The sequence below is a fragment of the Neomonachus schauinslandi genome, chromosome 3, assembly GCF_002201575.2.
Source record: "Neomonachus schauinslandi chromosome 3, ASM220157v2, whole genome shotgun sequence".
In the NCBI taxonomy this organism is placed as follows: Eukaryota; Metazoa; Chordata; class Mammalia; order Carnivora; family Phocidae; genus Neomonachus; species Neomonachus schauinslandi.
The window spans coordinates 33,645,626-33,666,343 of NC_058405.1; the positions used below are offsets into that span (position 1 = coordinate 33,645,626).

The 20,718-nt window shown below is 40.9% G+C and overlaps 1 pseudogene; it reads left to right on the forward strand.

Moving 5' to 3' along the window:
* The window catches only part of LOC110587663, a 72,203-nt pseudogene that overhangs the window by 36,554 nt on the left and 14,931 nt on the right, over window positions 1–20,718 (forward strand).

Consider the following 20,718-nt stretch of genomic DNA (forward strand, 5'->3'; position numbering starts at 1 on the left):
AGGAAAGAGACCAGAAGTGACTTCTCTGGAAGAACATAATCAGGCTTAGGTAGCAGCATTGAAGAGGCTAACACTCTCCAAGAAAACATCCAATGAAGCAGACAATGCAAATAGCTTTTAGGGCCCCACTCTTAAATATGGACACACGACCAAGGATCACCAGACATTCGAGAAGGCATCTAATGTAAAAGACAGTGTGAGAGGAACAGACCTTACCGAAAAGTACCATCAACATCCTCACAGAGGTAAATGAACAACAACAACAATTCAGGGAATAAAGAAAGAGGCTTTGGAAATTAAAAACTAAAATAGCAGAAATAAAAAACTCAACAGAAGATTGGAAGATCATCTTGAGAAAATATTCCCTAAAGAAAAGAAAAAGGCAGTGATGGAAAATTGCGAGATTAGATCCAAATCAGAGGATTTGTTCAACACATTCATTTTCCAAATGACAAAGTTCCGGAATGAAAGAACAGAGAAGAATGGATGAAATTAAATCGGCAACAAAATAAGAAAACTTTCCACAACTAGAAGGCATGAGTTTCCTGATTGAATACTTGGAGGGGAGGATAGGGGGACCTAAGTATTTTAATGACAAAAAAATTAATTGATTAAAGATTAATATTTATTTTCATTAATATTAAAGATAAATAGATCAACTAGAGATGTATTCAATAAATGCATCAATTGAATTTATGTATAAATAAATAATGAATCAAAAAAAGAATTTACAAAAAAGACCATGAAGCTCTTTTAACTTTCAACTTCTAGTATTTGTTGATGTGCAAATTCCTATCATCCATTCAGTCACTAATCATTCCTGGCATAGAGTAGATATTAAGCAATGTTTGTTTTTTGAATGAACATGAGAATAAATGCCATAAAAGAATTTTTCTCATCAGTCACAAAATTTAGAGCAAAAAGATATTTTCACTTTCCCTCATTCTCTTGTCATTATCTAACCCCATTACTGCATTCAATTTCTTTCTTACTTTCTTCTTATTGCTACATATTCACAAGAATCTTATTTTAAATTTCCTTACTACATTATCAGTGCCTGTGCATTAAAAAAAAGAACAACAACTTTAAGAAATGATTAACAATTTCTAATTCAAGATACCAGTTTCTCCCATGCCCAGGAAGGGAGGAGACAAAAGTCTCAAAACGGGATTTAGATAAAAAGACAAGGCAGATTGACTTCAGCTGACTCAATGCATCAGTCTGAGATGAGGCTGTCTGACCTGAGCAGAGCAAAATGGGTAGAGGAGGTAGGCTGGGAATGATGAGAGAGAAACTAGGTGCACTTGCGACTATCCCCACCCAGGGTCTCTCCTTGGATAGTTAATTCACTCAGATTGGAATGCCATAAATTTCCAGAACACCAGACACGTCCAGGTTCCAATGCAAGCACAAAAACATATTCTGTCGCCAAATCCAAATTATTTTTGTATCATCTACCATTTGAGATTATGTCCCATGTTTCCTTTTTCCCCCAGAGCAGATAAGCAAGAATCAGCTGTGGAGTCATTAACTAAGGAAAAGAAAATGAGAGTAATGGATTGACCAGAAATACTGCGGGTGTCCATGGACTGGAGAATAGAAGAATTGGATTTGGTATCACATCCCCAGCTCAGTCACTTACGCAACAGAGTAACTGCTTACCTCAATTTCACTGTTAGGTGAGAACAACATGTCTTTCCTTCTTCCTAGCATGCTGTGAAAGCTAAGAAGATAACATCTGAAAATACTGAAATACTCGGAAAAAAGCGATACCATAGAAACATGATCTTATCACCACACTCCAGTGTGGCATACATTTTCTTCACACACAGCACAAACAAAATTCTTGCATCACAGACACAAAAATGTGAAAAGCAAAGAATTGCAATCTGCTTTGTGAATCAATCTTGTATCGGGAGCTTTAGAGAATATAAATTTCTATCCTCAGTCATATGCATTTGTTTGATTGCAATTAATAGCACACATACTCAAGTGAGAGGAAAATTTGCCCCAGACCGTTAACCAAGGTTGGAATTCAGTCTTCACAAATGACGTATAAACGTTCCCTGAAGTCTGGAGGAAATAGAAAAGTGTAATTTTTAGGCTACTTTTCATTCCAATTTCATTCGGAAATTTCAAGCCACTAATACCTCTGAAAGATAACATTTTTTGAAAACTCACCTAGAGGGGCGCCTGGGTGGCTCAGCCGGTTAAGCGTCTGCCTTCAGCTGGGGTCATGATCCCAGGGTCCTGGGATGGAGCCCCGCATCAGGGTCCCTGCTTAGCAGGGAGTCTGCGTCTCCCTCTCCCTCTGCCTGCCACTCTCTCTCTTCTCTGTCAAATAAATAAATAAAATCTTAAAAAAAAAAATCTGTAGATTTAAAAGAAAGAAAACTCACCTAGAGGGCAAATATGACAACACGGTCCTTATTTCGTAAGATAAAGGACATTACTGGCTAATAGGAGCATATGCAAGAGATTGACATTTTAACTTCCAAGCTTTGAGTCTGGATCTGTGGATCCCAATGGCAAAATTCCAGAAAGAATTCCATGCATGTGTTGTAGATAGCTAAATATGCATTAGGTCAGACTATAAAACGTGTTTCAAGTTATGTGCCAACTCCAGCTAATTGTTTATAGTTTCTAGAGTACGTTACTGAAAAAATTCTGAGGCCACACTGGTGTCCGTGATGGAGTGCTATGATCACAGGAACGGAGAGTGGTGACATATGCATGATATGTGCCATCTCTGGGATAGAAAGCAAATGTCCCCTAACATAGTGACTTTCATTATTAGTTATTATTGTTTAACTTGGATGGTATTAACATTTTTTTGTTATTGAGAACCCACTAATTGCCAGACCCCATGCTTTTGACATTTTCCAAACAAATTCATCTCACTCTTTCTCACAATCATTCTCTGATGAATGTATTATTATCCACTGTTCCCAGATAAGCAAATGGGGCAAAAACGTTATGCAACTTTCCCAAGGCCAACAGCTAATAATTTGGGGGAAGTTGGGACAGGTGCAAACTCTAGCCTGTTGACTCCCAGGTCCATCGGGCTTCACCTGACTCAGAGTGCAGTAACATGGAGCTGAAAAAACTCCAAAGGACCTTGTTGACTGGTACTTTTCTGTAGCAAGATGACTTATGCTTGTCTTAAAAAAAATGTTGGCTCGATGTTTCCCCAACCTCACTGCTTCAAATAGCCCTTCTCTACAGAGCGTGTTCAAAACCTCCCTCTCTAATTGCTTCCCCCCCCCCCCCCCCGCACTCAAATATGCACAGGTCTCCTTTATTCTATACTAGACTTAAACCACACAGGTATTTCTCTACTAAACCTCCCTGATTCCTCCTGATGCCTCCTGATTTCTTATGCTCTGGCTCTGCTCCCTCACCTCCCACTCTCCTGCTCCACTCCTCCCACAGGATCCAAAACTCACAGGCAATGGCAACAATGCAAAAGTCCATGTCCTCTGCTCAGGTGCATTCCTGTACTCTCCTGGTTCCGCTTGGCACTGCTGATATCCTCTATTTCTTGAGACACCCAGTCTTCCCTCCTTTGGCTTGCATGAGGCTCCTGTATATTCCCCCATCCTTTGTGACCACTCATTTTCTGTTTCCTTCAAAGGAGTCATTCTCACTCTTCTCATTCCGTGTCCCCAGAATGTCTCCCCCTATCCTCTCCACCAGATTTCAGCAAACTTTCCATAAAGGGCCAGATGGTAAATATTTGAGACTTTGCGGGCCATCGAGTCTCCACCACAAGTACTCAACCAGCTCCACGGTATCTCCAAAGCAGCACAGACAATATGGAATATGTAAAGGACAAGGTATGTCTGTGTTCTAATAACATTTTACTTATGGACATTAGAATTTCAACTTCATATAATTTTCATGTATCACAAAATGCTATTCTTTTTCTTCTTTTTTTAAAAATTTATTTATTTATTAGAGAGTGAGCAGGAGAGAAACAGCATGAGAGGGGAGAGGGTCAGAGGGAGAAGCAGGCTCCCCGCTTAGCCGGGAGCCCGATGTGGGACTCGATCCCAGGACCCTGGGATCATGACCTGAGCTGAAGGCAGTTGCTTAACCAACTGAGCCACCCAGGCGCCCAATGCTATTCTTTTTCAAAAAAATTTTTCCCAACCATTTACACACCATTCTTAGCTCATAGGTCCACACTGAAACAGGCAGAGGGATGGGCAGTAGATTGCCAACCGCAGTTCTACACAACAAAATCCAACCCATCTTTAAAATCTAGCTCAAATCCGACCTCCTTCTCAAAGCCTTCTTTAAGGACCCCGGATGAAAGGGAAATCTTCTTCCTCTAAGTAAGTACATCTAATCAATTCAGCTGGCAACTGTCACTACCATCTTGTCTCATTTTCTCTATTATCACATGTACCCCTCCCCCCAAAAAAGGTTTAGATATTTTGCATGGTTTTACACTTTACATGTATATAAATCCTGTCTTCCTAAACAGACTACAAAGTCCTTAAGAACAGAAACAATGTCTTACAGTTATTTATCCCCCACGGTGCCTTGTAGATTGTAGGTGTTCTTTAAATGTTCGTGATAAAATGTTAACATTAGCAATATATTTTAAAAGACTATATTGTTACATAAATGAATGAATGGAGATCTAAGTGTCAGCTCTGTATCAGGTACTGGCTAAAAGCTTTTGTATGCATTAATACATTAAATTTTTCAATTAACTCTCACAACAGTATAGTGATGTAGGTAGTATTATCCCCATTTTACCAAAGAGGAAACTGAGACTCCCAGGCAATTGACTTGCCCATGTGACCCAGATCTGCTAACCTCATACCCCATTCTCTACATTTGCTTCATTTCAGAGAATCTTTTTTTTTCTCTAGTTGTGATTACCATCATCCCTGTCATGGCCGAAAAGAACGGAACCAAGTGTAAAGTTTGCAGATGTTTGATAAGCTTATTCTATCCAGGTTCCTCTATCAGAAACCACATCTATCCTTGACCCCTCCCCCCTTCTTAGCCCTCAAAATCCAATCTATCACCCATTGTTGATTTACTCTCAGTTCTGTTCACTGAAGTCACTTCAAGACTTCCTTCTAACTCATTTTTCACTCTACTTCAGAGACCTTGCTAAAGCATAAATTTACTCGCGTTACTCTCCCCCTTAAGCCCTTCAAAAACGTCCCTTTGCCCTTGGGAGGAAGTCTACCCCATTCCGGTGGCATACAAGGGCCTCCCGCATGTGGATGCTGCCTGACCCCTGGCCTCCCCTTGCCCCACAGGTGTCCTCCTGCTCTGGGCACCAACTTCTTTCACTTGTTCTATCAGGACACAGTCTCTGTACTCAGAGTACCCATTTGCCCTCTAGGGAGGTTTCTGTTGCTGTCTTCAGCACACAGAAAGAAAATGGAAGACCTGGATCACAGAGGGCCAGGACAAGGAGGGAGGGTCCTGTGCCACAGGGCTTTCTGCTTAGAATTCTCTTCTCCTCCCTCTTTTCTTGGCTAATCATCACTTACCTTTCAAGGCTCATCTTTTGGATAAATGAATGAATGACATCCATCTCTCCTTTGACCACACTGCCATCCTATCATGGACATTTCTTCCTCTATATTGTGTTACCTATCTGCACCTCTCTATTTTGTTTTGCAAAGAGATCTTCTGTTTCTACACATTTAGTCACCTCATTACTAATCTGATCTCCTAATTGATATGCTGACTGTGGGAGGGGCTGTTCAATGTTTCCTCCATCTGTTTACTGTCTACATTCCAAGATAACCAGATGGTGCGCATCAAAAAAGTTCTAGAAGGAAAACTCTGTCTTTACATCTCCTATACACAGCATGACCAGTCTACCTACCAACTGACCATATCTTTACCCAGAATACTCCCTTATAACTTCCCCCACAACTCCCAACACCACCAACGCCTCATTTTCCCTTCAGGATCCTAGGAGCTCAAGTCAATCAAGTGGGCTACCATCTGGAGAAGACAGAGAGATGAACCACCCAATCTCTTTTCAAGTAAGGATTTGCTGCCCAGCTAGAGGGGGTGTGACTAGCAGACATGACAGCGATAAACTCCTCCTGCAGAGAATGCCCTTGACTGAGGTCAGGCCCTTAGCAAGAAAGCCCACATGTGCTGACTAAGACAGGTAGGGATATGAAGATGCAGTCATTTGGGCCCAACATGAAAACAACTCTGATTCACTCCAGAGCTCTCTGCTGGGATGGCAGAGGCTTAATTAGATCTATATTAGTTTGAACTCTTCCTTTGCCCATTCCTGCTTTCTCCACTTTCCTTCCTCAAGTATTAATTCCTAATAAACATCTTGCACACTAACCTTCACTCAGAGTCTGTTTCCAGAAACCCCAAGCTGCAATACCACTTCTTCAAAATGCATCATGCATGAGGAGCATGGCAATTGGTTCTATGCTCCAGAAAAAAAACCTCCATCTATGTGGAAGAGACCATTTCATCCCTGGCAAAAGTGAAAAGATCTCTTCAGGCTACAATGATCATTAACGAGTGAGCCTTCTCCCTTCAGTCAATCACCAGCATAATGCATTTGTATCACTCCCAGCTCCACTTACGTGGCCAGTGGCCAAGATCTTTGCAACAATTCCCCCCAAGTACCCTCATCCCCTACCACTGACCTCATAATGGTATCATATGCGAAACTGGTCCACCGGGAGAGTGACAGGCCAGAAGAGTGGTCAGAGGAATCTACCTCCCCCTTCAGAGAGGGTGTAAGAGTGTGTCAGGCACATCCATCATGCAGACCCCTGGTTCCACACAGGGGAAGGACTACAAAAGCAGGAATTTCTTTTGAATTTTTTATTTAAATTCAGTTTAATTAACATATAGTATATTATTAGTTTCAGAGGTAGAATTTAGTGATTCATCCAAAAGCAAGAATTTTAATAGACCCACACCATTCCTGTGAGCTCTGCTCGAAGTGCATAAAGCATTAACATTAGCCAACATCTCAGGATTCATCAGAGAGCTTCTCATCTTCATATTTTGACGCACAATGCCTCATTGGGACGTGATACTAGTGTTAGTTTTCTAGAGCTGCCATAACAAAGTACCACAAACTGGGTGGCTTAAGACAACAGAGATTCATTCTCTCAATTCCGGAGGCTGAAAGTGCAAAATCAAGGTGTCTACAGGGCTATGCTTTCTCTGAAGGTTCTAGAGGAAGATCCTTCTTTGCTTCTGCTTATCCTCTGGTGGTTGCCAGCCCTCTTTGGTGTCCCTCAGCTGTGGCTGTTTCCCTCCTATCTCTGCCTCCATCATCAGCCTTCTTCTGTGTGTGTGTGTGTGTGTGTTCACATGGCATTCTCCTGTGTGTGTCTCTTTCACTCTTCTTATAAGGACACCAGTCATACTGGATTTAGGGCCCATCTTACTCCAGTATGATCTCATCTTAACTCAATTACATCGTAAAGGCCCTATTTCCCAATAAGGTCACATTTGCAGGTACCAGAGGTTAGGACTTGAACATAACCTTTGGAAGACACAATTCAATGCATAGCAATACTACATCAGTACAACCTGAAATTCTTTATTGGATACAATTCATATATCCTCTACTTATTAATACCATTGATAAGAGGCTTTGGGAAACACACACACACATTTTGATCTCCACCTGAAAGACTGACCAGTAAGAACTAAAATGAGCGAGAAAGGCTGATTTCAGAAAAATTCTAACCACAGTTGTTAATATTAATAACCATATAACCTGAAATAGTATAGTAATCTGATGTTTAATAATCCCACCCATGACATTGTGTCAAAATCCAACATGCCTATACTTACAGTCTATTAAATCTACCTGTCTGACCTTGGTATAACTAAGCCAAGGAGCCTCCTTAAAAATATATCAAAAAGGCTTTTTTTCTTTCTTTCTTTTTTTTTTTTTAAGATTTTATTTGTCAGAGAGAGAGCACAAGCAGGCGGAGTGGCAGGAAGAGGGAGAGGCAGGCTCCCCACTGAGCAGGGAGCCGGATGCGGGACCCACTGAGCCACCCAGGCATCCTGGCTTTTTTTTTTCTTAACAAACCATTAAGTAAGCTAAACTTCCTGGTACAGTCTTCCATATATAAAGATAAAGCTTGATTAGTCACCAAGACTTGTATTTGAGCTTTTTTGTAGCTGTGTGATGGATTTCCACTGACCCTCCACATTGTGTCTCCTGGTCGGCCTGGCTCAGAGGTGCGGTCTCAGGCCACAGCATAGAGTAGAACTGACTGGCCTGTGGTGACCTCATCTGTTCTATGCTCTCAACAACCGAGTTATTCAGGCTTGGATTAGGTTGTGTTCTCTTTAAGGTTACATGTGAAACTGATTCTCATTTGAAAGCACTTTTGGTATATAACACAAGTGACATATTTCCTTCAAAGCACAACAGTGTGCACATGATTATCAAGACTTGGTTTCTTTTTTAAGCATTCCCTGGTGGTAAGTCAGGTCACCAGGTTTCTACATGCTAGTCTAAAGTTCAATCAAGCCAGGACCCATTTTGCTTTGCTTTAATAGAAGAACCTATCCAGAAAGCATAAGCATTCTATATGATATGGTGACAAAATGACAGATTTGTCACAGTCTAGATGGAAAACATTACTATTCCCTTAGAATATGTTTTCTAGAGACTTGATTTCATCTCCCTACCCTAAAATAATGGATGTTTCTAAGATCAAGAATATCTGAAAGAATGAATTTGTTACTTTGACAGTTATAGAAAAGCTGGTCAAGAAGGGCCATAGACTAATAACAGGGTTTATTGTAACTCTGTGCTTTAAGTTTCCCTCAAAAGCAATATAACTTGGGATATAAATTACAGCTGGAAACCACCCATGAGTTGACATCAATTAATTAGTCATTGATCATGCCTAGGTTTTCATTTCTAGAACAGACTGCGTGGGTGTGAAACCTGGGCTCTACCACTAACTACCAATATGGACCTTGGGCAATATTCTTAACATTTCTGTGCCCCAATTTCCTCATCTGCAAAGTGGGATAATAACAGCATCTAAGAGGGTTCATTGAAGGTTTTTTTTTTTTTAAGATTTTATTTATTTATTTATTTGAGAGAGAGAGAGAGAGAAACAGCATGAGAGGGGAGGGGTCAGAGGGAGAAGCAGGCTCCCTGCTGAGCCGGGAGCCTGATGTGGGACTCGATCCCAGGACCCTGGGATCATGACCCAAGTCGAAGGCAGTTGCTTAACCAGCTGAGCCACCCAGGCACCCAGGTTCACTGAAGATTTTAAAAGTTAGTATATGTAAAACAGTCAAATCAGTGCCTGGCAGATAATAAATACTCTGTGTTCACATCTCTAGCAATGGCACGGCTCTATATTGCTTTGTTCCCAGCCCTATAGACACACGGAGAACACTGCCCTGTACATAATACACTCTTGATTAATTTGTTTTTTTGAAACTTAATGGATACTTGACCTTTATTAAAGTTACCAGTACTTAACATTGGATAATAATGTCCTAATCGCTGAAGTACATAAAATATTCAAACTTCCACATCACCTGTTTTTCACTGTAAACATTTATTTTACTAACTCTTGGATATAAGATCATGACCTAACACATTGTTATCCATCACAATAGATGTATGAACAAAACCTTATGTCAGGGGTTTTTACAATTTTCTTCTCTTCTGCCTATTTATGTATGTACAACTGCCTTGCCCCAGAAAAGATTTCAGACGACTTCATAAATATTTTACTTTCAGTTCTGCATTTTACTTTCAACCTGTGTTTTACTTTCAGTTCTACTATAAACATTTAAATGATGTAAAGACATTCTCCTACTTTACAGGGCAATCTAAAACTTATGCATGTCTTTTGCTTTTGCTTTTTAGAGGGCTAAGATTTGTGGAGACAAGAGAATGGTGACATTTAATATTTAAGAATGGAATGAGCAGAATACCTGGTGCCATTTGATAGCAAAATATGAATCAGAAATGACATTATATTTCTGAATGATAGAACAGCCTTTACATAGAGTGAGGCTACAGAATCTAACCCCATACGTGGAAAAAGACAGATACATAACTTTTTTTCTTCTTTTTTTTTTTGCCCTTGTCAAGATGTGAATCAGAAAATCCACAGCACACTGAGTAACTGGTTGAGGTGGAAGATTCTTTCTTCAATGGTGCATGAATTTTAGAAGAAATTACATTCTGTCTATGCTAAATCACTCAGTGTTAAGTGATCTAGAACAATATGACAAGGAATGAGGTCATTTCTACACAACATGTGTAATGTAGGAAAATTCTGTGGTCTATGTTTGCTTCCCACAATGTCAAAAGTTACCAAATACATGGAAATTTGGCCTTACCCTGGTGATGAACTGGATTTCTCACCTTTTCCTCTGGTGTCACGACACAGTGGTAGACTAGCAAAGCAGCGTTGTATACTCCCTTCCCTGTGCCCTCCCTCAGCCCCTTCTTCAATGCCTGTTGGTCTCCCTTCTCTCTGACCCCTCTCTCCTGAGGACTGAAGTAGAGAATTAGATGTTTACTAAACTACACACAAACTTTATTTGGCAAATACTGATCTAGATGCAGCCCATAGAAGACCAACAGGTGCACATATTTTGAAGTAAAGTAAAAACAACAACAGCAAAGAAAAACCCCACATTTTTTAGAAGTATTCTTTGTTTCAAATCTACATGCACATAATTGAGACAATATGAAGAAGAACACTGAAAGAAAACTCTAGGCTGTAAGGTCAAAATCTTCAGAGAGTTTAGGTTCATTCTCAGTCTCAGAGAATAAATAGAAAATTCTAGAGCTATTTTTCTATATCTCATTGCTCTGCATTCAAACACTCTTATTTTTCTACCTTTGGCAATGTTTTGTAGCATCACCGTGCCTTCCCTTCAGTGATATTTCGGCTAGACCTTTTTCGCCATCAAATCCTTCTAAGATGTTAAAATGTCCTTTTCAAAGGAACCCATGCAGGATACTAAGAACCACCAGAGAAGGAAGAAGAGAACAAAACTTGCCACAGAATCCAAGCTCAGAGGCTGTTTCAAGAAAAGAGTCAACCTAACAGAACACTACAGACACCAAGCAGAGCTAGAGTCCATCTGAAGGTAATTTGTCAGTTAGTAGTTAACTGCTGAACCACTGAAACAGCAGCTTCAGTGGATGGTGAAGCCAGAAGCCGGATTATAGTGCGTGGAGAGGTAAAGGGAGAGTGAGAAAGTAAAAACAGTTCAGCAGTCATTTCTAAACCCTTGTCTCAACTGTTTTCTTCTGTGAGATTTATTTCAGAGTTTCCCTTTCCCTGTAGAAACAGCCATTGCGGGCAGGTATTTAAAACATATTTATCTACCTAGTGTGTTACATATAAACATGGCAGGTACAAGAAATCAATATGATGGAAAAGATAAGACTGAGGGTAGGAACCTTACATAAATTCAAATAATGTCAACACAGGCACATAACAAAATAAGAAAGGGGCCATTTTTAAAAGTCTCATTTCAGTTTCACTGCCATTATCATGTGTTTCTGCTCACTATATATTCTAGCACCACATTATGTTAAGGACTGCTGAAAAAATAAAGGACTCTGACTGTTAGTCTTATTCGTAGATGGAAAAGGTCACGGAATACCATGTCATTCTGATACTGTCATGACAGGTACATAATAAAATACAAGCAATAAGGGGCGCCTGGGTGGCTGAGTCGGTTAAGCATCCGACTCTTGGTTTCGGTTTAGGACATGATCTCAGGGTTGTTATGATGTCAGGATCGTGAGATGGAGCCCCACATCAGGCTCTGTGCTCATCAGGGAGTCTGCATGGGACTCTCTTTCCCTCTCCCTTTGCCCCACCTCCCCCTCGTGCTCACTCTCTCCCTCTCAAAATAAATAAATAAAATCTTTTTTAAAAATACAAGCAATCATACATGAACTTTTTTATATGAATCTTTTGATAAGTTCCTAAGTATAGAAACCTAACTTTAAAAAGGAAGCAGGGGCTGAATGGATAAATAAACTGTGGTACATTCAGACAATGGAATACTGTTCAGTACTGAACAGAAATGAGCTATCAAGCCATGAAAAAAAAAACGGAGGAAACTTAAGTGCATATTACTAAGTAAAAGAAGCCACTCTGAAAAGGTTACATACTGTTTGATTCCAACTGTAAGGCATTCTGGAAAAGACAAAACTATGGAGAAAGTGAAAATGTCATGGGTCACCAGGAAATATTGGGCAGAGGGATGAACAGGTGGTGCACAGAGAATTTCTAGGGCAGGGAATCCATTCTGTGTGATAATATAAAGGTGGATACATACACTTGTCCAAACCCATAGAGTACGCAACACCAAGAGCGAACCCTAATATAAACTATGGACTCTGAGTTATTATACTGTACATGTAGGTTCACCAATTGTAACAAATGTATCACTCTTGTCAGAGGTGTTGATAATGGAGGGAGCTATCCATGGGGGGTTATGGGGTACCCAGGAAATCTGTCGTTTCCTCTCAATTCGGCTGTGTATCTCAAACTGCTCAAAACAACACATTTTTTTTTTTAAAAAGGGGGAAGAAAGGTGGCACCTAGAAGTAAAAGCCTAAGGAGATGGTTGAACTACCCAATCTAAATATATTCATTCTGTTCAATTGCTTTGTTTATTAGCAAAGATGTTTCTTTTGCTGCCACCTCTGTTCCAGCCACCGAGCTAATCATAATGGGGAGGCATGCAGAATATAACACAGTCTTTAACCTTAAGTTTCTAATTTATATGTATGTATTATCTCTTTAATTCCCATACTAACCCTATGAGATTGGTACAGGGACAGGCCAGGTTTTGTGCAGCCTAAAGCTTACATAATTTGAGGAACACCCTTTAAGGAAAAGAATTAACCCTATTAGCTACTGCAATACAGTACAGTCTACTGATCACTCTCCCCAAAACAGTTTACAGTCCGGGCAGGAAGAGAGACTAAGTAAACAACTAAGACCTGCTTTGAAAGAGATATTTATTCAACCACAAACATTGATGAGCACCCACTATGTGTGAGACATTGTTTCAGGGGCTTGAGATACATACACAAAGATCCTTGCCCTTATAAGTATTCCATTTCACCACGGGAGACAAAAAAGAAGCGTAGTCAGTAAACAAATGATATAGTATATTAAAGTTGCTAAGTGCTGTTTCAAAGAAAAGGACTGAAGGATAAGAGTCAGGTATTGGATGGGGGTGTGGAGAACAGGTTGGAGTTTAAGTAGCATAAGCAGGATAGGTCTCATTGCAAGGTGATATTTAAGCACAGATTTGAAGGGGCCAAATGTAACTACCTGGATCCCTGGGGGAAGAGGGTTCCAGGCTAAGGGAACAGGTGGGGCAGGTCTCATGCACTTAAGAAACAGCAAGTACATGGTGAGCTGGTGCCTGCCTGATGGGAGAGAAGCAGGAGATTAGGCGTGAGAGATAAAGGGGTGGAGAGTTGTAGAACCATGTAAAGAATTTGTATTTAGCTCTGAGATAGGGAAGCATTGAAGGGTTTTGAGCAAAAGAGTGGCAGGATCTATCTTACAATTTTAAAATATCAGCCTGGCCACTGTGTTGAGTTTTTGGTAGCTCAGACCAGAATGGGAGCAAAGTATCTGGTGAGAAATGTTCAGATCTTAGATATACTTTGAAAGGAAAGCCAACAGAATTTGTGGAGTGTGATGTTGGAGTGTGACAAGGAGGAGAGTCAAGGATGGCTCCAAGGATTTTGACCTAAGCCACTGCAAGGTCAAACTGCCTTTGAATGAGATGGATAAGGACGCAGGAGCAGGTTGGGAGACAAGGCAGGAAATCATTCACTTGAGATGTCTACAAGATATCCAAGGGCAGATGCTAGGTAGACACTTGACTATATGAATCTGGATTCAGAAGAAGCCAATTATTGGTGCAGCATCAAGGAACAGATGAAAAGGGTGCCTGCCACAGCCTCCTCCAGAGATCAGTGCAAGCTGCCTGAATTAGAGGTGCCCACTCTGAAGTCTTTCATATGAAAGTCTTCCAAAGAGAAGAATCCTAGAATCCTAACACCACCCCACCCCTTTTTTTTTGAGACTGGTCATTAGTAATAAGGAATACGTTAAATACAAAATAGCACATTACTCAAAAATGAAAGATGTGAATGAAGTGGGGAATCAAGAGTCATAGGAGGAGAAAGAGTGAGTTGGCCTTTACTTTGCCATCACTTGGTTGGCAGAAGGATGGACATACACATCTGTGCCACACTGAGCTCATCTCCCATCCCTGGACTCTCCACCACATCTCCCCTCCCTTTTCACTAGGCAAGGCTTTCAGAGGTTCCACAGCTCAGGAACTGTGACCTGCTCCCACAGAAGGAAGATACGTAAACCTCTGGTTAGGACAAAATGCAAATTTCACAGGCAACTAGTAACTTGCAACTGTAAATAATCCCCAATATAAAGGAGACTGGAAGATGGTAGGGCTCTTGCCTCACTTCTTCTATATACTCTCTCTTCCAAACCCCACATTATCTGGCCATAAACCTGAGAAACAGGCCTTGTGACATTTGTTGCTCAATTCTTTTCCCCTCATGTTTGCTGCGAGTGATCATACTGGTATCCTTGGTTACTTCTGCAACATTCAAGAGACCCTCAGATAGAACACAATAAGCCAATAAGTAGATAAAGCTACAAGTAAATAGCTGTTGGTCCTAATGATTTCTTCTGAGACTTTAAGCAAACATCCCATTTACTCAACTAACATTTATAGACCATTTTCTAGGTGGTGGGAACTGTGCTAGTCCCCAGGGAGAGAATTCAAAGATGAACAAGACTTATTCTTGACCCTGTGGTCCTTTCAGAGCAGAGACCCTACCCTTTCTCAAGCGCTGCACCTGCCGTGGTTGCCTTTTCTCAGATCACAAATCTTCACCCTGGCTCAACAAGTTTCCAGACATAAAGAAACCAGGCCTGTTGCTACGTCATCCATCTACTGCAAAGCCTAGGTCTCAACTGGAGATGATCTTGCCCCCCCAGCGGACATCGGGCAATGTCTGGAGACATTTTTGGTTTTCCCAGCGGGGTCAGTGAGTGGTGGTGTCATTGGCACAAGATGGTCCCATCCCCCAAGACAAAAATTATCCAGCCCAAAACGCCAATAGCACTGAGATTGAGAAACCTACTCTAGAGCATCTTTATTTTAGCCGTTCTGTCCTTCATCTTTATTTTAGCCATTCTGTCCTTATAATGTATACCACTTTATTCCTCCATTTATTGTCTCGGCAACAGTAGCACTAAGAAAGGTTTGTGCCTGTCATTGATTAAGATGGAAAGCAGGAAAAAAGAAAGGAGGTAGATCTTCCTCCTATATCTTACTGTAGCCAGCTAGAGGTCTTACCAGAATTCCTTTTTTTTTTTCCCCTCTACACAGCTCTAGAAAACTACAGAAGAAAGAAAAGAATCTGGTCCAGTAATTGTAGGGCAAAAATATATCTTTTGTCTTTGCCAATATTCTTTGTCATCCCATCCATATCCAATGTGTATTTTTGAGTTTCTGACATATTCCACTTGCTGCATGGCAATCTCTTCTTCTTGCTTGTTTCCACCTAACCAAGTTCAACTGCTCCCTCAAGATCTAGCTCAAATGCTGATTCATTCACTTAGTTCATCTATTGCAGGCAGCAGTGACAAGCCACCCATCCAGCTTACCCGCAACCAAAACACACTCCTACTGTCGCTACCCCATCCCTCCCTTGGTCAAAAATCCCACCCCTGAGTAAACTAAAGTGTCATAATTTTTTGTGACTCTCCAACTAAATTATAAATTCTCTGAGGTCCTATTTCTAATTAGGGAGAATATGGGCACTTTTTTCTTAATCTTATTTGACTGAAAGTGTGAAAGTTACACAATCATATAGCACAGATGAATAGAGGAAAGTGATAGTACATTTCAGAATAATTATTGCTATAAAGGTGTTATCTTTCGAGGAAAAAAAGTGCATTGGTCTAGAAATCTCCAAAGTCAGCAAAGGCAACTTCATGTATCAGGTTCTCGAAGAGTTCTTTTTCCTTAGGCAAGACTGAAGAAGAAAAGAAACATTCCTGCTTTTAGGTCCATCAGTAAAGGAATTTGAAAAGTTTCACTTAAAATGTAGACAGCTTAGCAGATTTATTTAAAGGTAGGAGTGGGTTGTGAAAAACAATAGATTTTTATGCAAAAAAAAAAAAAATCTGCTTTGACTTTATTAAAAGTAATGACTCACCATTGCTCCCCTTTAGAGAAAAGCAAGATAAGTCTGTATATCACACATTATTTCTTTTCTATCCAGATAATCATAGAAGCTCTTTGGCTTGGCTAAGCATCTACTTTTTCAGTATTATTGCCAGCCATTCATTATCTTATCATTGAAAAGCAAAGCCAGATGTAAAAAGACATTTCGATTCTTCTGCCCTTGCAATGGTGAAACCCATGGGAGGGGCGCCTGGGTGGCTCAGTCAGTTAAGTGTCTGCCTTCGGCTCAGGTCATGATCCCAGGGTCCTGAGATAGAACCCCGCATCGGGCTCCCTCCTCAGTGGGAAGCCTGCTTCTCCCTCTCCCTCTGCCCCTGCTTGTGTTCCTTCTCTTGCTGTCTCTCTCTCTGTCAAATAAATAAATAAAAATCTTAAAAAGTAAATAAATAAATAAAATAAAATAAAACCCATGGGAGCAGACATGTGGCTGACCACCACAGGGACTCCATGGAGAGATGGCCTTGGGACACAGACTGAGCAGGAGTTAAGCCACACTAGGCTGCAATGGTACATCAGCTAATTCCTTGCTAGGAGCACTTGAGCAAGTCATTCACCTTTCTTAACCCATGTTCTGGATATTTCACAAAAGCTTATCAAGGACTTAATGAGATAATGCGTCTAAAGTGCTTAACGAAATGCCTGTTATCTAATATGTGCTCAGAGAACAGTAGAGAAAAGTAGTCTCTTCACTTCAAATGCATTTGCTTTTGCCCTCAGACCTATATGCCCTTCCCATGTTTGACGAATTTTACTCAGGCTCTCTCGAAATAGAATTCTTTCCAGTTTAACATCCTCTGTCCTTCATACTCAGGGCACTTTTGGCTACCTTTTCGTTGACCGTATATTTTCTAAAATACACCTTGGGAGAGATGACATGTTTAAAATGCAGTGGCGCAACCTGCTTATAAGCTCCAGGTCTGAACAAAGTGAGGACATGAGGAATGAACATGAATTATGCACTGAATCACACCAAGAGTTCCGAAACAGGAGAATTGACTCTGCTGGGTGCGGTTCTACAATCACATAATGTGGTTTACAGCTTAAAATATCAACTATAAAACACCATCTTGAAGTGAGTTTGGGTTTGGCTGTCACCACAGCAAAAGGAAAGCCCACTCACACGAAGAATGACCTTTACACCTGTTCGGGTTTCTTAGTAACTTAGTTTAACAGATTGTCTATACAAGATGGAGTTTTATGACTGGTATCAGTCCAAAGGTGGCGAAAACATGAACAAAGTGTGTTTGGCCATATTTTTCAGTGCATTTAGTTCTTGTGAAATGTAACCAACACATGGGTTCCTGGAACGTGGAACTGTCTTTCTTTCTTTTTTGTACCCAACAAGCAGAAACTATAAAATGAATGTAACTCTTCTTCCAATCATCCCAATAGGGCAAATGGTCTTTAAAAGGTGTTCATTCCAGTTAAAAAGCAAAAAATTAAGCACTTCCACCAAACCATTTCCTTTCCTAGCAGGTAGCTGTGGATCTGTGAGAGCTGCTCGATTTTGAGAGCTCCAACCCAGAGGATGCACGGTCTTGTCCGCTGCCTGTCTCCTCCTCTCGCTCCCGGGTCTTTCTGAATCCATGTTTGTTTCCCAAAATGTACATGGGCCAAACCTAATCCATATCCACTGCATAGCTAATGTATATGCATCTTTCTCAAGGAGGATGAGATAGTCATTGTTTCCAATCTCCCAATGTGATTTTTTTTTTCTATGACAGAACCTAATTTCTCACCTCTTTTCATGTTCACTGATTGGTGGTCTACTCTCCTACCTTCCATTTGTGCATCTCACACTTCGCTCATCTGAAAAGGCTCATCAGGTGGAACCATAAGCAGGCGCTGAGTAAGAGGTGACTTTTGGAGGAAAGGAAATGGTTTGGTGGAAGTGCTTAATTTTTTGCTTTTTAACTGGAGTGAACACCTTTTAAAGACCATTTGCCCTATTGGGACGATTGGAAGAAGAGTTACATTCATTTTATAGTTTCTGCTTGTTGGGTACAAAAAAGAAAGAAAGACAATTCCACGTTCCAGGAACCCATGTGTTGGTTACACTTCACAAGAACTAAATGCACTGAAAAATATGGCCAAACACACTTTGTTCGTGTTTTCTCCACCTTTGGACTGATACCAGTCATAAACCAGGTAAACCAAGATGGAGAAAATACCTGAACTCCTCCAATGTTCTGCTGCTTCTCACTGGAACCCTTGGGAGGAGGAGGGGTTTTTAATCAGCTCTGCTCCTGTCTCCCTCTGTTTTGCATCTGCACGCCTCTGTATGCTCTTGTTTGTTTCCCCTGAAGTGGAAGTTAAAGTATCAGAAGAATGTCTGGTCTCACCAAGTTCCCATCTGCTCTAGAGAAGGAAGTAGGGAGACTATCACACTAGTAACTGTTTTTGGAAAATTTGCGGAACAAAGAAAAACAGAACAAAAACAAAGCAGAAAGGGTCAGATAAACTCCAATTAAGCAGACAAGCTTGATAAGGTTTATCCAAATTAAATCTCTTAACAAAGATGTTTCCTCTTCATTAATTTTTATGTAATCACATTAGGCAAAGAACACCTCCATCAGTGGCTGCTGATGCTGGCTTTTTGAAACCAGGCTACCTTTGCCTACAGCAGGTCTGCAGCACCTACTACTGACGCTCAAATCAGTTCTTCAAAAACCACTGGTCCAGTAGAAGCCAGAGGACAGTCCTGACAGAGAATCAAAGACCAAAGAAGGAAATCTGAAAAGGATCTGTCTGAAAAGCTTGAGAGCCATCAGGATGGTGGGACCCAGAGCAAGGAGAGGTAATAAAGGCTAGAAAAGCCTATGATTTTTTTTTTCCCTTTGCTTTCTGATGGGGACATTCTTTTTGAATGCCTGTTGTCTGTGCAAATGGCACTCTTGGCTAAAATATCCAGACCTGCCAGGTGAGCATTACATGCAAATGGTCTCCTCTTGGTCCCACTCATCCCATGATGCCATGCTCTGGCTGGGCCAGGGCAAAGCAACCCAAGTATCAGCAGGAAAATAAGACAACCTGGCCTCCCACTTTGCTCTAACGATTTCCATATCCAGTATGACAAGTTTTCCCGGGACAGGCCTGCAACCACAGGCACATGTCTCACCCTGTTAAGACTCCATAGCAGGTAAAGCAACCTGAACTCCCCATGGAAGAGTCGGGCACACAAACCTACACCCACACAAAAAAGTGAGGGAAGCCAAAGTGGGCAAAACTTTCCACCCATTTGCTTCCAAAGCCCATAGCACTGGGAGGGGGTGAGGAGGGCGGCTCAGTGTTCAGAGGCATGCTCAAACCTTTCCATGCGCTTTCTTTTCTCCAGCTCCATGCATACCAGCAGGAATCTGAACAAGATGGGGGCTTAAAAGCAACACTTTGGAAACTTCCCGGAATGAAAATCTACCTTCTCGTTAAAAAAAAAAATAAAATAAAAATTCCTACTTGTTTCCCTTTTGTGGCACTTTCTTTTCTCTCGGCTTTTTCTTAAGTCCACTGTCCTCCTCACATTTGGAGCTAATCCCTGATGCAGGTAATCCCTCCATCTCTTGTTACTCACACTGAAATTTTCGCTTCTCTTACTGGTTGGTGCACTCGTGATTAGTTCTAGGACATTAGTATTGTCTGATTCTATTTGTCACCTTTTAATTCTTGACTGAGTCATGCGGCCAGGTTGAGGAGGGGCTCCTTGGTTAACTACACTCTCTGACAACAAACAGAGTGTGCTAATTAACATGTTGTTAGGAAAAAGAACAGAAATGGTTTCAAATCCCAGGTTCAGTACTTCACTAGCTCTGGGGCTGTGGACAAATTTATGAACATCTCTAAGCCTTCGTTTCTTCACGAAATGGGGACAGAATATATTATAAGAATTAAATAAGGTAGTGTATGCAAAGGAGCATCGTGTCTGGCATCCGGCAAGCTGAGTAACATTAGCCATTACCAGCATCATCACAATCATGCTTGTCATGAAGCTACACAACTTCCCAGGCCAGACGGTGGGAAGTGAAGATGAATACCCTTCTAACTTTGAGGCGCTCACAGTCAACCCTTAGACATAGACATGTAACCACATAGTCACATAACATTCTCAATCTGACCATCTGCCCCAGTTTTTCTGAATTCCTTATATTCAAAAAGATACAGAGCCATGCCTTTGAGTCAAATGATGAATCGAAGCTAAATATTTTTTATTCAACACACTCATCAAATCTCTAGGAACTTAATTTGCAAGGTTTTCTTGATGAGGTTTGGTCACTATTTTCCATTCTTAATTCTCCAGAGTGGTATTGTTTTGTTTTTCTCATGGATAGGTACTACCCATTTAAAAAAAGAAAAGAAAAGAAAGAAAGAAAGAAAGAAAGGAAGGAAGGAAGGAAGGAAGGAAGGAAGGAAGGAAGGAAGGAAGGAAGGAAG